Source organism: Phalacrocorax carbo, chromosome 2 (assembly GCF_963921805.1).
Source record: "Phalacrocorax carbo chromosome 2, bPhaCar2.1, whole genome shotgun sequence".
NCBI lineage: Eukaryota > Metazoa > Chordata > Aves > Suliformes > Phalacrocoracidae > Phalacrocorax > Phalacrocorax carbo.
The window spans coordinates 11,589,430-11,604,874 of NC_087514.1; the positions used below are offsets into that span (position 1 = coordinate 11,589,430).

At 49.3% G+C, this 15,445-nt stretch overlaps 1 long non-coding RNA gene across 3 annotated transcripts in view; it reads right to left on the reverse strand.

Moving 5' to 3' along the window:
* LOC135311848 (uncharacterized) overlaps nt 1-7,151 on the reverse strand; it is a 159,760-nt gene extending 152,609 nt beyond the window's left edge. For all 3 annotated transcript variants that reach the window (XR_010371377.1, XR_010371378.1, XR_010371379.1), the window contains exon 1: nt 7,019-7,151. This is a non-coding gene — a long non-coding RNA (uncharacterized LOC135311848). The remainder of the gene's footprint in view (nt 1-7,018) is intronic.
* Nucleotides 7,152-15,445: the final 8,294 nt, after the last annotated feature.

Here is a 15,445-nt window from a genome sequence, read left to right on the forward strand (position 1 = left end):
CCTCACTCCTTCAGTGTCTTGGACTGCAAAGAGCAGCATCTTCCTTCCCCTCTGAACCTGCTCATCTTAATCACATTTATTTACTAATCTTGAGCATTCAGGAAAGCAGGGACTCCTTCCATCTTGTTCCACAAACACAGACTTGAAGCTCAAGCTTTTCAATTTTTCCTCAGTTACCACAGAAATAGAGAAGTGCTTGTGGGAAGAACCCTCTGCGGTCTCCAGTCCAACCTCCCAGCTCATAAACAAGGCTGATTATTTTCCTCTGTAACATCAAACACGTGCATTTTTTTCTTAGTATTTCTATGTAGTCTAATACCAGCCTTTTTAACATTTAAGAAAAATGTTGAGCTTTCCCCACCACCACCCCCAAAAGAAAACAGAAGAACCAGAGCCACATGTGAGATACCAGTAAATCAAATGATCCAGCAATTCACACAGCAAATATGATCTTCTAAAACCCCTGAGTAGCATCCCAGCTGCCTGTGCCACAGCACAAAGCTCTTGGCCTTTGCTCCCCCCATGGTCATTTCTGGGACAGTATATTTCAGACTTTCCTACTCTTTTGAAGGAGGAAAAAAATAACCCATTATTATTAAAATATGGCTGGAAACATTATTAAATTTTTCCAAAAGGATGAATGGTAACTTTTTGCTCTGCCTGCTAAATTACAGGTCATTGCACTGATAGGTATGACTACCTATTTACAACATCAGCTGAAGCATAAAGGGGTTTGGTACATCACGTCTAGAGACTGCTATAGCATGACTACATTAATGTATAATAAACTTTATGTCTGCAACACAGCTCATGTAATTATAATAATAATGATAGTGATAATGATTAGGATGATAATAATAATAACAAGAACAATGTAACCAAACTTCAACATTAGTGAAGAGAGACCCATGACAGACCTTCTTCCATGAGAGGAGATGTATATAAAGGGTTCAAGCACAGCCAGGGCTTTGGCCATTGCTCCACGTCCCACACGCTCAGCCTTGAGCCCACGGCTGCTGTTTCCACCACGTGAACCAGCACGCACATCACCACATGTACGTCAGCGATGCACCACTGCCGGGGAGAGCGATACCTGATCCGACACCAAGCCCCAAGGACACAGCACCTGGCTGAAAGCTGGCCAGGAAAAACCACCTTTCCTAAACCTACACAGGCAGTAATGCTCCAACCTCTTGCACCACTCCTTCCTTGCACAGCCTGCAAGTCCTTTCCACTTGTGCAGGGCTCTCTCCTTACCTGGGCAGGGAACTGCACAAGGCAATGCAATGCAATTTATTTTGGCTGGGATTTTGCTCGGCCAACATTTTCAGGAAGAGATGGTTGCAACATGATCAAATCTAGGCCTCAAAATACAAAGTGTTACTCAAGAGTCACAGGTTGTTTTTGGTTTTTTTTTCTAAATACTGCTAAGCTGGATTTTTCTTCTCCTTTCTAAGTTACTGGCAATAGCTCCTCAACCCCAGCTAAGATATAGACCGGACCTCATGGGATGCTGCCCCTGCAGCACCAGTGAAAAGATCAGAAGTTTTAGTCCTCCTGACTGGGAGGAAAAAAGCAAGGCAAGCAATCTCTTAAATCCAGCTGTTGGGACTTCAGGAAAGGCACAAAATGTTCTGAAACCAAAGGCAAGCAGTATGTAAGTGGGCAGCAGAGCGGCTGGCCCGGATCTGCTCCTGGCTGACTTTGAACCTGTCGGGTTTGCTACCTTGCAAAAATCCCCTGATGCAGAAGAGCTTACAGCAGTACTAACGTGATGGCACCTACCAGTGCGAGGAATCGGGACGCTGCATACACATCAAAGGCGTTACCAGTGTGACATACCCCTTAACCAGCTCAACTCCACCGGTAAAGCTAAAGCAGAGACCAGGAATCCAACCAGCAGTTATCCAGGGAAGCTGGGCAGCACAGAAAGGGTGTTCAGAGAAAGCCAGGGAGAAGTGGACTGGACCGTACCAGCTGGATGGAGGGAAGACAATGGTGGGTGGTTAGGAGGACTGGACCAGAGTTTTCCACCTTAAAATCCCTACACTGGCCTGCTTCAGAGCCTGGGGGTTGGAAGCACAATCTGCATTGTGCTGAGGGCCTCCACAAGCTGCTTAATAAACTACGTGACGGGACGTGGTCTTGCCTCTCCCACCCACCTCTGCCCTCCACCTGCCCTTTGGGATGCACCCTACAGCTCTGGGCACTGCTTTCGTGGGAGGGACCCCCTCTCCCCAAAGGGAAAGCCTTCTGGGGCTTCCTTTGGGGTTCTCTGCTGTCCATTCCTACCCCCAGGAGAGTTGCTGGGTTCTGTGCCTGGACAAGCTCCCAGCTTGTAGGCAAGAACCCCAGCAATGTCATCCTCTCTCCTCAGGCACCTCTTCCAGTCCTGCAGCTCTTGGCCATGCACACATTTTGGCACTGGGTATTCCTGACCAAGGGAAGTGACAAAAGGGGTGACAAAACACCATCTTCCAAAACATCTCATGGCAATGACACTTTCCTGTGTAACACACAGTCCGGCCAGGGCTTTGGGCTGTTATTTCTTGCCAGGGTGCTCCACACGCCCCATCTCAGCTCAGCCCACTCTCCAGCAGCACAGGTTTGCTCCAAGCACCCACACAAACCAACCTCCAAGTGGGGGGGGGGCATGGTCAAACCTCCCCTTTCACATCAAGGGACCTTCTAGTGAGCTGATTTGCAGGAACCTACCCAATAATTTTTATACAAAACAACTTCTACTGCTTTTTACTACTCAGTTTTTAAGGCAGAAATGACTGAAAAAGACAATCTGCCCCTTCTGGCAATTTTTTCCAGTGGCTAGTCACCCTTGCCATTAAAGACCTGTGCCATAATTTCGAATTTGAATTATCTACCATAGACCGGTTGTAGCTCTGCCTGTCACTGCTGCGTTTGAGAGCCCTTTGCTGCCTGATGTACTACACCAGCAGCAATTCACCGACCATTTTAACTTTGAGGTGATGGGGGATGCAACTGTAGCATCTGCTGACAACTACAAGGTATCATTAGCAGGGAAGATGTGACAGCACAGGCAGCAGAGTGGGTGGGACAAACCTGCCTGGAAAGCCTGGGTGATACTCGACCGGCACCTGATTTGCAGCTCCGCATTGATATTCACGTCCGTACCTTATATTCTCATAAAGAATGATACCACCTAGGGATGCATTAAAAGGCATTTGATAACACAGATCTGCTTGCAAACCATCCAGGCTGCTCTGTATGCCCAGCTGGACCCCACGTTTCTGTCGCCCTGCAGACTGCTGTCTTCAGCTGAGCAGAGCTGATGCACCAAGTAACCATCTTGCTGCTTCTCATCTGTCACCCTTGGAGTGACAGGGGGAAAAGCACCACCAGCAAGCCCCGTCCTAAACGACCTGTGGCACTTGCCAGAGAGAGAACTGAGGAAAGACTCAAGAATGCTACTTCATCAGAACACTGATAGCTCCAAAAAAATGCTGTCCTCCACTGAACTGCACCAAGAAGGCAGGCAAACAGCAGGCACTGCATCTCCGCGTATAAATAAACCACGCGCAGACGTACAGGAGTATTGCTTGCCAGGGCACTAAGCACTTTGCTACACAAGACGACAGACCAGCTCTGGAACAGATACAGCTGTGACGAGGGAAAATGTGCCCCATATGCAGCGCTAGCGGGTCCAAGAGGCAGATTATGTCTTTATTCCCTCCTCACTCTTCATAAATCTCGCCAGGAGCTATGCAGGTGTTCAGTACTAAAGCTACCAGCCAACAAGGAGAGAAAATAACACACCATGCTTCAAAATAAGATCTATATCACCTTGCTGCAAACAGGCAAAAGCTTCCTGACCAGGTATGCATTTTCCTCTCCGCTAGTACAGTTTGCAGCTCTGCACCCTACTTGGCTCACAGAGCAGGACCTCAGACCACGCCGCCGTCCCCCTGGCCAGCAGCGAGGGGTCGGGGCAACATGCCCACCACCTCGGCCTCTGCAGCAGTAATGCACTGAGATCAGCACAGAGGCTCCACGGAGGCTCTGACAGACCCACTGGCATGCTTAACTGATGGACATACAGCTGCAGTGCCCTGCTCCAAGCTGCAGTGCACGGCACCACGGGTACCTGGCACCAGCCTTCACTAAATTCATGTACTGGGAGCAAAAGATGCACCCCCAGTATCCCTGCAAGCAGCAGAAATACCCTCAGGTCACAAAAAACAGCATTTCCCCTTCCCACGGCCTGCCAGCACTACTGTCTGCATACAGCAGTGGGGAAAAAAACAAATTTTTTTTTTTTATTAAGATGTCATACTTGTAAGCCTTACCTTGCAATTCCTTGCAGAGCTCCACCAGCATAATTACAGAAAAGGCCTGAAGAAGGAGGCCTGTACAAAAATAGTGATACTGCAGTAACCCACTGAACAGCTTCAGCTGAAGGGTGACAAACAAACACAAGATGCACTGATATCTTAAAAGCATGTAGATATACAGGTTTTTTTGCCTAGCCTTGCTCCACTGCATCATCACTATGGGTCACTTCCCCTGCCAGTAATCCCTTGTATAAAACTTAGTGAAATACATACAGCCAGGAAGCATAAGCTGTCTTTGTAAAGCATTCTGATTAAAAACAGGAAGATACGGTTTGAATCTTGCAAAGAATTAAGCATAAGCTCCAATTTTAGCAGATAACGTCCTTAATTAAACCAAAACTTACACTTTGGTTCGGCAGGGGCACAGAGAGAGAATGCCATGACTGCAGAGCTGCGCAGACGTGCTGCACTGTCGGAGACACAACTCACCATCGTCTCTGCAAGCTGTTAGCTCCCACCAAAGTTATATTCCAAGCATGCACATTCACCCAGGGAGCCAATATTCCATTTTACAAACTAATTCAAACACGCCATTCATTTCTGCGACAGATGGGCCTTCCAAGGGCTGCAGGCCTAAGCCCTTCCTTATTTTCGGTATTACAGAATCGCCCTGACGTTGCGTGGGCATCAGCGTGCAGATGCAAAGGATGCAAAATCCCTCAGGCCTTGCTGAGGCAGAGAGCTGGCACTGCTCTGGCTGTCCCCGCGCAGTCAGACCGGCACAGCCCCTCTTCCAGGGATGCCCGACGGTAGATAGACGGCATATTTTACTCCTAACAGGTATAAAGGCATTCCCGTTGCTGACAAACTGCACCTGTACAACTAATTACCTTAATATAACTCAAAATACACAAAGGCACAGTCAGATCCATCAGAATTCTAGCAATGATAAACTAGCTGTAAGCCAGGCTCATGCCTTATTGCTGTGAGAGAGAGAAGAGAGAGAGAGGGGGGAACAAATAAAGTTAGAGGTGCATTTTTAAAATGATGCAAAGCATGTATAAGATCATTTGAAACTCCCTGGTGTGTGAACTGGCATTTATCAGAGATATGCAGCACCTTGCACAAAAGAGCATCTGACTGGTCCACGTGCTTGGAAAATATACATATTTATTAAATAATTTGAAAAATCACAGTAGAAAGGAAACTGGATGTTTATGACTAAATATCAGACTGTATCCTTATTTCTTACAGTGAAGTCAATGATTCTGAGTTAGATTTTTTAAACATCCTCATATTTTACGACATATCTAAGAGCTCTCATGATAATCCAGACCAGTTGGCACAAACCGGTATTAGTGAGGTTGTATTTCTGCTCGATGAAGAAATAAATACTCCCATTTCATACAGCCGTAACATGTACATAATACACTGTGCTCTTTGTATTTAGGAATGGCTAATACATTCTAACATACCCCCAGAAAAGCTCCTTTTTTCCAAATCAATGACTTCAACAATGTATATTTTTTTAACATATTGGTAAAAAGGAACTAGCGTGGGATTCATGACTCACTGTGTCTGACCAGATACGTGGACAGGCAAACATGTCTAAACTTGTCAACATGAACGGGATTAAAAACATGTCGCTGAAGGCCTCCCGCATCCTTCAGATACAATTATCGGTTCTGCTGGGATTTCTCTGCACAGCATTTTAAGATGCAGCAACCAACAGTTTAATAGTTCAAGACCGAAGTCCTAAAGCATCCTGTCAATGGAAATGTTTTTGTATTATTTATATATAAAAATAAAATACGGCCTATTAAAGTTGCACTTTGAAAATCCACAGGTTTTTAAGGAAAAGAAGGCCTAAAAAACACTTTGTAAAAACGGCCTTTGGAGCCTCCAGAGAATCTTCCCTTTTTATTCCTCAGGCCCTCGTGCTGCCCAGCTTAAAATTAGATTGCCCGTATTAACGGCGGCCCAAGCAAAACAGCCCAGCTCCGCAGATGAAGAGCTCAGCTCACCCCGCACACAGATGCGGGCGGGAGCGGGCAGGAGCCCCGAGCCCCGCGCCCCGGCCCAGCGCACAGCGCGCATCTTCCGCGCAGTTGCAGAGAGCGCAAAGAGCCACCCCCCCACCCCCGGCCCCGGGGACCCACCATCACCCCCCGGCCCCCAGCTTCTCCCCAGGCCAAGGGGCGGGGGGGCACCCCTCTCCCACCTCTGCGCCCCCCCCCCCCCCGCCGCCGCCCCGGGTCCGGCGGAGCCGCCGAGGCAGGCCGGGGCCGGGGGGATGGGCACATCGAGCAGTGTCATTTCGGAGCAAAGCCAGACCCCAAACACCCGCGGCCCTCAGCGCCCCCGCTTATTTACGCTGGAAGGCATCCCGAGCCCTTCGCCTCCCCATCCGCACGGCCTTCGGCTCGAGATTGCTATTTTTAGCCCACCGTCGACCCAGCGCTTTACAAATAAATAAATAAATAGATAAATAAATAAATAACCCGAAATGCAATCCCCTCCCCCCCCCCCCCCCCCCATCTGCACGAGCCCCCGCGCCTCAGCTGTAAACTCCGCCGCGACCTGCAAGCCCCACCGCGGAGGCAAGGCGTGGGGGGGGGGAGAAAAATAAAAGGGTAAACAAATAAAAAACCATAAACATGCAAACAACCTCCCCTCACCCCACCGCCGGTAACTGCAGCCCCGGTACTCACCGCGCCCCCTCCCCGGGAAGGGGTCGGCGGGGCGGCGCGGGGCGGCGCGGCGCGGAGGGGCGCGGAGCGGAACGGGCCCCGCTGCCCATGTGCTCGCCGGAGCACGCGCTCGCCTCAATGGAACGTTGTGCTGGCGAGCGGCTCTGTGACGTCACCGCCCCCCGCCGCCGCCGCCGCCGCCGCCGGCCGCAGCCCGGGGCATCGCGCAGCGCCCGCCCCCGCGCTCCTGCCCCGCACCGCCGCCCCGCACCGCCGCCCCCCGCCTCCCCCACCCCCCCCCCCGGATCTAAACAAAGGTGTAAAAATTAAGACATAAATAAACGGTGGCGGCGGCGGCGCTCCGCAGGTGCGGGGGCAGCCGGCGCGGAGGGGCGGAGCGCGGCGGGGAGGCTGCGGGGACCCGTCCCGCGCGGGATGGCTCCCGCGGGCCCGCACACGCCGCGGGAGGACGCGGCCGGCTTCGCCATCAGCGGGCGGGAGCCCCTGCAGCTTGTCCTCGGCTGCTTTTAACCCCAAAAGATGCCCCGGTCCCATTTGTCCCGAACTCCGCGAGCTTGGCGAGTAATAGAAGCCAGAGATTTGAAAAAATATATCCCGAAGTTCGAGCGCCGAGATATCGTGGGTGTCTCCAAATAAGCACACGAGAGAGGGATACAAGCGTCCCGCATACAAGCAGAGAAAGTAGCTTTGCAGTCCTCTGAGTGCTGCAAGAAACAACATCAAAAATAGAGAACAGGCTGCACGCTGGCGAGACAGTAAAACACAAGCAAATCCCCAGTGTATGGACAAAACAACCTTTATTTTCCTTTTTTTGTTGTTTTTAAACAAACTAAGAAAAAAAGTATCCTCCTCGATTCCAGGCTGGAACTGAAACCAAGCAGAAGCTTCAATGCCACATGATTTTTTTTCCCCTGCGCTATTTTTGCTCTGACTGGGAGGGAACCTAAAATGCCGCTGTGCCAGCACCTTTGCAGCGACCCGGGAGCTGCGGTGTGTCCTTCCTGCCGTGTGTCCTTCCTGCCATGTGCACAAACTGTTAGCACCGGCGTGGGCTGTGGTGGCCAGCCTGGGAGCAGCCGCTGCCACACAGGGCTAATCACCCCCTGCATGGAGTCAGTCTGTATCCGGCATAATCAGATTTTCAAAGCAGTATTGAAAATGTGGATAGCACACGCCGTTTCGTTTAACTAGCAAATATGCTCCCAATCCCCCTACAACGCTTTGAATACTGCAATAAAAAGCCGATCTGCAAGAACAACTCAGTCATTACAGGAAAGGCAACTGCTAGTGCAACAGGGACAAAATTATGGTATAAAATGTGGCTTTATCCAAACAGCAGTTCCGTGGTCCTGCAGTTTAAGCAAGGTACAACGCTGGGTTGGAAAACGAGGCTTTGTGTGCTCACACTAAGCGAGATGAGAGCCCTCCGGCTCAGGCAGATTGAAGGTCTTTGTGCCGTTCCCTTCAGCAACCTGCTGCAGCAGAAGAGGGGTGTAGGTGGAGATCTTACAGCTGGGGACCAAGTCCTAAATAAAGGATCTTCTGAGGCCAGTCAGCCTGGGAGCAAGACCAAAATCTACAGTTACTCGTGAGACCAAAGGATCATTTTGTCAGCTGAAAAGAGCCCAAGTGCTGGAGCAGCCTGACACACTTTTTCTCCAAGCCCGTTCCTGCTCCAGAGTTTGGGAGGGTGGCATAAAGCTATTACTCTGGCTTTGCATGGGCATTGCCCTGGAATGGGGCCCTGATGGCTCCTTCACAGCTCCCGGCTGCCAGAGCAAGAGAGAAATGTGTATCAAACAGCCCTGAAAATTGAGTTTTCATTCCTTTCTCCTCCAGATTCCCTTCCTTCCTTGGCAAAACACAGGCAGAATTTGCTGTTAAACATCAGCTCAAAGTAATACTGTTTTTCCCAATGCCACAGACTTGCCCGTGTGTCACCACAGTGCCAGCAGCACGCCGTGAACACAGCTCTGAGCACCACGATGAGAGAGAGGTATCTCCATGTACAATTCCCGACGTGACAAAGCCAGAAAACTTCATGAAAAAGAGAGTGAAAGCATTTTCCTGCCTGTTCATACACAGAGAAGTCAGACCACAATCACACGAGCTTATCCAGACACTGCTCCAGGAGGGACCTCTGCAACCAGTGGCAGAAGGACAGGCTGCTCCCATCCACTACAAGACGGCCCCAGGGTTTGGAAGTCAGTCTCCAGATTCCATGAAAACGCACAGACCATCCTTTATACGGTACCCCTTAATGGGGAGACACAGGAGGCTGGCAGGGGGGTGGCAGTCGACCACCAAGCGTTTCCCCCAGTGCCGGCACAGCTGGAGCCTCAACACCCACGGCGGGACCCACCACTTCCATCACATCCAACATCTCTCATTGCAGGAGGTAGCACAAAGACGGTCTTCCCACAGGCATGAAGAATACATCTTGTGTTCGTATCACTCAGCCCTGCAGCCTTTCTAGTGTTTGTACTCTGAAAATCATCTAGTATTATGACCTGAATATACCAGCCCATGTCAATAAACCACTTGAGTATAATCATCTTTACGACAGCTTAGCACACTTACATGAGGCAATTGCTTTGCTCCCAGTTCACCCCTGCAAGTTAAACACAGCAAAGTCAAGGCCAAATGACACAGCGCGCTCTTTCGAGGCCAAAAGAAGATCTGAGGCAAAGATCAGGGGTCAGGCTGCAACGAGGCTGTGCCAGCAGAAGGCTTTTGCCCTCCAGCACTGTGCTGCTCCTTCTCTGTCTAGGGCCCCACCAGCTTTGCCAGCTGCAGGGATCACACAAGTGCTTCTTAATCCATGTCAGGCAAAGCTGCCCAAGTTATGTGAAGCACCAGTGGAGCCAACCGAGAGCTGCGCTCCCCGTGGCTCGCACAGCGCGGAGGTGACAGCCTCTAGCTGGTGACCACAGGCAGCTGGAAAGTGAAGTGTCCTCAGCCAGGGCTGGGAGGTGCAGCAGAGTCTGGGGCAAACCACTGCACGTTCTCCCCCTTCCAGGGGAGATCTTCCAGGGAGAAGCACAGCAGAAAAAGCAGCTGAGAATGTGTAATCATATCAATAACTATACCTTCCCTCATCCAAGGATTAATCTTGTTTCAGGTTAATTCTGGAACTGTCCAAAAACCTAAGTCATCGCAGACACTCAGAAGAAAGGGCTGGGTAGTTGCATCTGCTCCACTGCTACTAGAAGCCATCATTTCACACCAGCCTGCCCATAAAGGCATCAAGTTCAGCATCAGTGTTTTGTCCTGACTACACCTTCTTGGATATTATCTTGGAACTTTTCTTCTCTGAAGGTTAGAAACCACCTAATTTCCATCCTGAATGCATTCAAAGCCAGCGTACGCCCATTTGTTCTGCAGCAGGTGTTATGATTTGACACAACTGGATCTTCTCCTCGCCCTTACACATACCTCCCTGCTGTATTTACCAATATCAAGTTCATTCTGTGATAAAATAATAGTATAAGGCAATGGTGCTTTTCATAATTTAGTTGTACTCCCCAGTCTTTTAATTTAACTCCTCATATTAATCTGAAGAAGATCCATTCCTGTCCCCAAAGTGATCCATCTCTAGGCAAGGGTGAGTTGCCTCTGATTTTGATGGGGACGAAACTCTCAGAGCCAGGAGCGGGTGACAATAATAGAGCTGACACAAAGACTGGAAACTTTCTGAAGCTGCTGGAAAGATTTCCACTGCCTTCCCTGTGCTCTCAGTGTTGAATGCAAGATGAAGAATAGAGAGGGGGAAGGTGTTAGAGTAGTATGGTGGCTACGCAGGTGTATAAGAAATCTCCCCATCCAGAGCTGTGGGAGCAGATCGCACCATTGTCATTGCCAGTTCCACTCCCCAGAATTTATGTAATTTTTTTTCCAATAAAATTATGTCACTAGATTTCCACCTGTCCATTTCTTCACACAGATTATCCATAAACATAGGCTGGTGCCTCTCTTGATGGCTATTTTGAGCATAAAGAAAGATAATGGGTAGAGGAAACAGAGACGATCCAGTTGGTAATGCAGCTATATTAATGAAGCTGGGCTCAATTTTGCTAGGGCCCCCAAACTGCATCTTTCTCTGCAAGGCTGTAGGGAAGAGGTTTGGCAAATAATTGGGAGCGTGTTCCAAGGAGCGGGAGATTTCTTAAGGCTCTGATTTGGGGTAGCTTAGCGGTGATTTGGGGTAGCTTAGCGGTGACTCCAGGGCAGAGAAAGAGGATATGCAGGGTTGATATGAAGCACAGAAGTAACAGACTTGTCACTGATGGCCTAACTACTGCAGCTTGTGACTCAGGTGCTCCATATATTTCCCAAGTTTATGGAATTAAAAAAAATAAAGGGACATTTTAAAGTGATGCCTTTCTGAGTCTGCAGCAAGACTGAACTTGCAGGACGGAGAGGTGCAAAAACTCAGTTTGAGATTATGGAAAGCATTTAAGATGACTAGCTGGAATGTGATTTAAGAAACAAGAAAGCAGTGTAATAAAGTGAAACCAAATGTCTGCGTTACTAAATCTGTGTTGGACTGACAGGATGGAAAGTAGATCCAGAGATGAGCATGCTTGAGTTTACGGGAGAGTTAACAAAACTGTGAGCTGGAGGTTTAACATCAGTAGTGAAAAAAACAAATGTTGTGAGAAAAAGGAGAGAATTTGAGAGAGAGAGAGGCAACACCATCCGTGTCCCAGTCAGATTTCCCAAGGAAGCCCCTGAGAAAGGGAATGCCTGAGTCCCTGGGGAGAAGGAGTCGAGTTTGTTTGTTTTGTGTGAAGGGCGAAAGATCATGACAAGTTGCAAGCCTGAGAGAGGATGTGGCAAGTGGTGCTGTCGGCAGGGATAGAAAACCCAGGATGTGAAGACATGGTCGGATGAGAGAAGAGAGCCGTAGGTCCGGCCGCAGGAGACAGCGCAAGCCCACTAAAGCCCATGCTACGGCATCAGGGAGATGTCCCACACTAAGCACGGCGCACCGCGGGGTTGTCTGCCAGGAGATGCTCAGTTCGAGAAGACACTGCAGACACCCAGCTATGGGCATGTGGGGGTCTATGGTACATATATTTAGGTTCCTTGGGCCCTGTGAAGAGAAGAGGAGACCAGAAGAGCCCTGTGCACCCAGCAGTGCCCATGTAAGGACTGTATGCCTCAACAGCAGCAGAAGACACACAAAGCATGTAAAACACCACCAGCTTCCAGAGAAGACCTTCATGTCTGCTTCCCCATTTCTGAAGCCCTTGTCTCCTGGGAAAACAGCAGGGCCCCTGCCCTCCTCACACAAGGATCCCATTGCTAAATTGCAAAGAGGAAACTGTTTAACTTGTCAGTTATTCTTTGGCACCTGTGATTGTGTTAGACATTATAAACAGGTTGGACCAGCCAAGCTGGCATACACCACTGCAGTATCCCCAGGGTCCTTCCCTTTCTGTTTACTTTCTTCTTTAGCCTTTATGCTAATCTCTCCATCTATAACAAATATACAACATTCATGTGAGTGATTTTCAAGGGAGAGTGACACCGGCAGCCCCTGGAGTGTCACGACAGGCGTGTTGACGCAGCCAGGGTCAGGAGCGACTCACGGTGCTCCTCCAGCAGCAGGATGGGAGCAGGGCACAGCACGTGAAACTCACGCCGGACCTGGTGTCCCTCTCCTCTCAAGCCCAGTCGCTGTCTACACACTCACATTTAGAGTTCAGCCATCCCAAAGTGCTTGTTTATGGATGTCCCCCACACTCCCCGTGTGGGCACAGCCATGGGGCAGGCATTGGGCCTGGGTCCTCCGGGGGCTCAGGCAGGCTGGTTTGTGGCTGCAGGGCTGGGATGTTCCTCAAAGGCATTTGGGAGACTTGTGCTCTTTTTAGCACAGATGGTGACAGTGGTACCACTGCCCACAATTCAAATATCGACCCAGCACTTCCCTAAGAAGTGGGAGACCTGGTTCAACACCCTCCTTTGCATCTTTTTACTGCCCAGAGAGCAGCTGCACCCTGGGTGCAAAGAAGAGTCTCACCCTTTGGCCTGTGCTGGTCCCTTTGTTCCCACCTCCCATCTCAGAGGTAAAGGTGTGGACTGGAGCAGATGCTTTCCTGGGATTTGGAAACCCATTTCATAGCCACGATGATCCTACATCTACACTACAAGGCACAGGATTCCCCCTGGGATGGGAATGTGACTGGTTAACAGCCACTAAATGAACTCCACAAGCACTAGAGAAAAGACCTTAGGAGGGAGGAAGGAGTATCTGGTGTGTCATAAGCTGCTCACCAGCTCACCAGTTCCGTCCCAGAGAGTGTTCCATTTAAGCCCTGACCTTGTGATGGACATCTGCGTAGCTGGTATCCTCGCTGTACCACAAAGAGATTTAAGCAATTGCATATTCCAGGCTAAAACTGAAATCAGAGCAGCCACGGTACTCACAAAGGTAGATAAGCACCAGGCTGTGCCCCTTCCACATCGCAAATGATGATAATCAGTTTTGCGTTGTGCCGTAGAAACAGAAGACATGGAAACAGTTCAGGAGCAGTAGCTATCAACAAAGTTTTATAATGCCCCTAAGATGCATATATAGGCTATATACAAGTTCACAGACATGCAAACTGAGGTACAGATAAGTAAAATATCTTGCTTGCAGCCATACCAGGAGCACACATTGACTTCTGGCTGGTGTAACTGGGAGGTACTGGAGTCCTGACTCCCAATCTCCCATTCTCAGCGTTGGGTGACCGACAGGCTTGCCTAGGTGAGTGGGATAACCACGGCTGACATCTCTGCAGTATCATAACTCTACAAGACCTAATCACTGTTAAAACAGATCAAAAATGAAATTACACATAAAGAAATGGGAACTACAGAGCCTAAAAAATGCAGACATGTTCTTCCCCATCAAATCTAATTAGATGTGCCAAAATCAGTGTGCATTGATCTGTGATTCAAACAGTATGCTGATAACAAATTTTCATGATAGACATGGCTATGAAGCTACTTGACTAGACTATGAATTAGCCCCTTCAGCAGAAGCTCTCAGCACATTTTCTCCACGCGCTCTTCCACAGACAGCTTTTAATCCCCAAATCAACAGGCGATCCCATTGTTTAGGGTTTGCCAGGCTCTCTGCTGAGCGTCCAGCAGAGAAGCGAGGCAGGCAGCATATTCATGTTGACTATCAATCTTTGTTAAAATCAACACACCATTTTTAGCCAGCCATCTAAGCAAAATGTAGTATGTGCTGGGAAAAGACCTTTCCACTACTAGGCAGAGCAGCTTATTTTGTTGTCATGCTGCATAGCTTCACCTCGGCAATGATGGATAGAGAAAGCAGACCTTGTGTGAAAAGCATTGCTTTGGAAAACCAGCGCTGCACAGATGCTGCGCGCTGTTATTTCCCTTCCTACTAGTGTCCAGTCTCTGCCCTCAGGATTTAGGGGTGGTATTTTTTTCCTCAGCTCATGACAGTGAAGCCACGGCGATCTGTTTGGATGGTTTGTCTTATAGCCAAATGATCCTGACAGGTACAAGTGAATGGAAGTGACAAAATGAGGGCAGAGCAGGTAAGTCAGAGCAAATCCTTGGCGTGCCAGGAGAGACCAAAAGACAGGATTTTCCATTTGTGCTCAGTTTCAGCTGAGCTTTGCATCCACTGACATCTGAGAGCTGCTGAAAATGTGCCTCCCATGAGAGCCAGAGTGCATCAGAGTTTAAAGTTACCCAGAAAACATTGGCAGAGGGCAGGCAGTGCACTTGTATCTGTCTGTACCCCAGATTTATCCTTTCTCTGCTATCTTTTCATTGAGAAATCATTATTGCTTCAGGAGAGGAATACCGCAGCAGGTGTTTTGCCCGACCTTTAAAGGCAATGAGCATCCCCAACAGCAGCTGGAGGCACTGAGACCTGCAAATGTTCAGCACGTCTGAAAATTGACATACTCTCTGTTAAATCGTGTGTAACAACCAGATCCACCTTGCAAAGCAGTCATGACCAGGATGTTGGTCAGTGGGCGCCGGCACAGGTTGTTCAGGGAGGTTGTGGAGTCTCCATCCTTGGAGATATTCAGAAGCCATGGTCATGGTCAGAAGGTCACGGTCCTGGACAGCCTAGGAAGAGATTATACCAGAATAAGCATTTTTATTGCAGTGGACAGGGGGCTAATGGGAGGTCCTGGTGCACGTCCTGCCAGTCTGCACCCTGCCCCCTGGGCTTTTACCGCCCTGACCTGGCTGCAATGCCTGTCCTCTTCGCTGGGTCCCTACTTCACACCAGCTGAGCCACAGTCACACCAAGGCCAAGGAGAAGAGGGGACAGCTTGTCTATACTTAGGTGGTGCCACTAAGGTCAACTGTATGTATGGCATCACCATGGTATTTTTGTGCGGCTAGGCAAAAAAGATAAGGCATCAGCTGAGCTCATTTAATAAA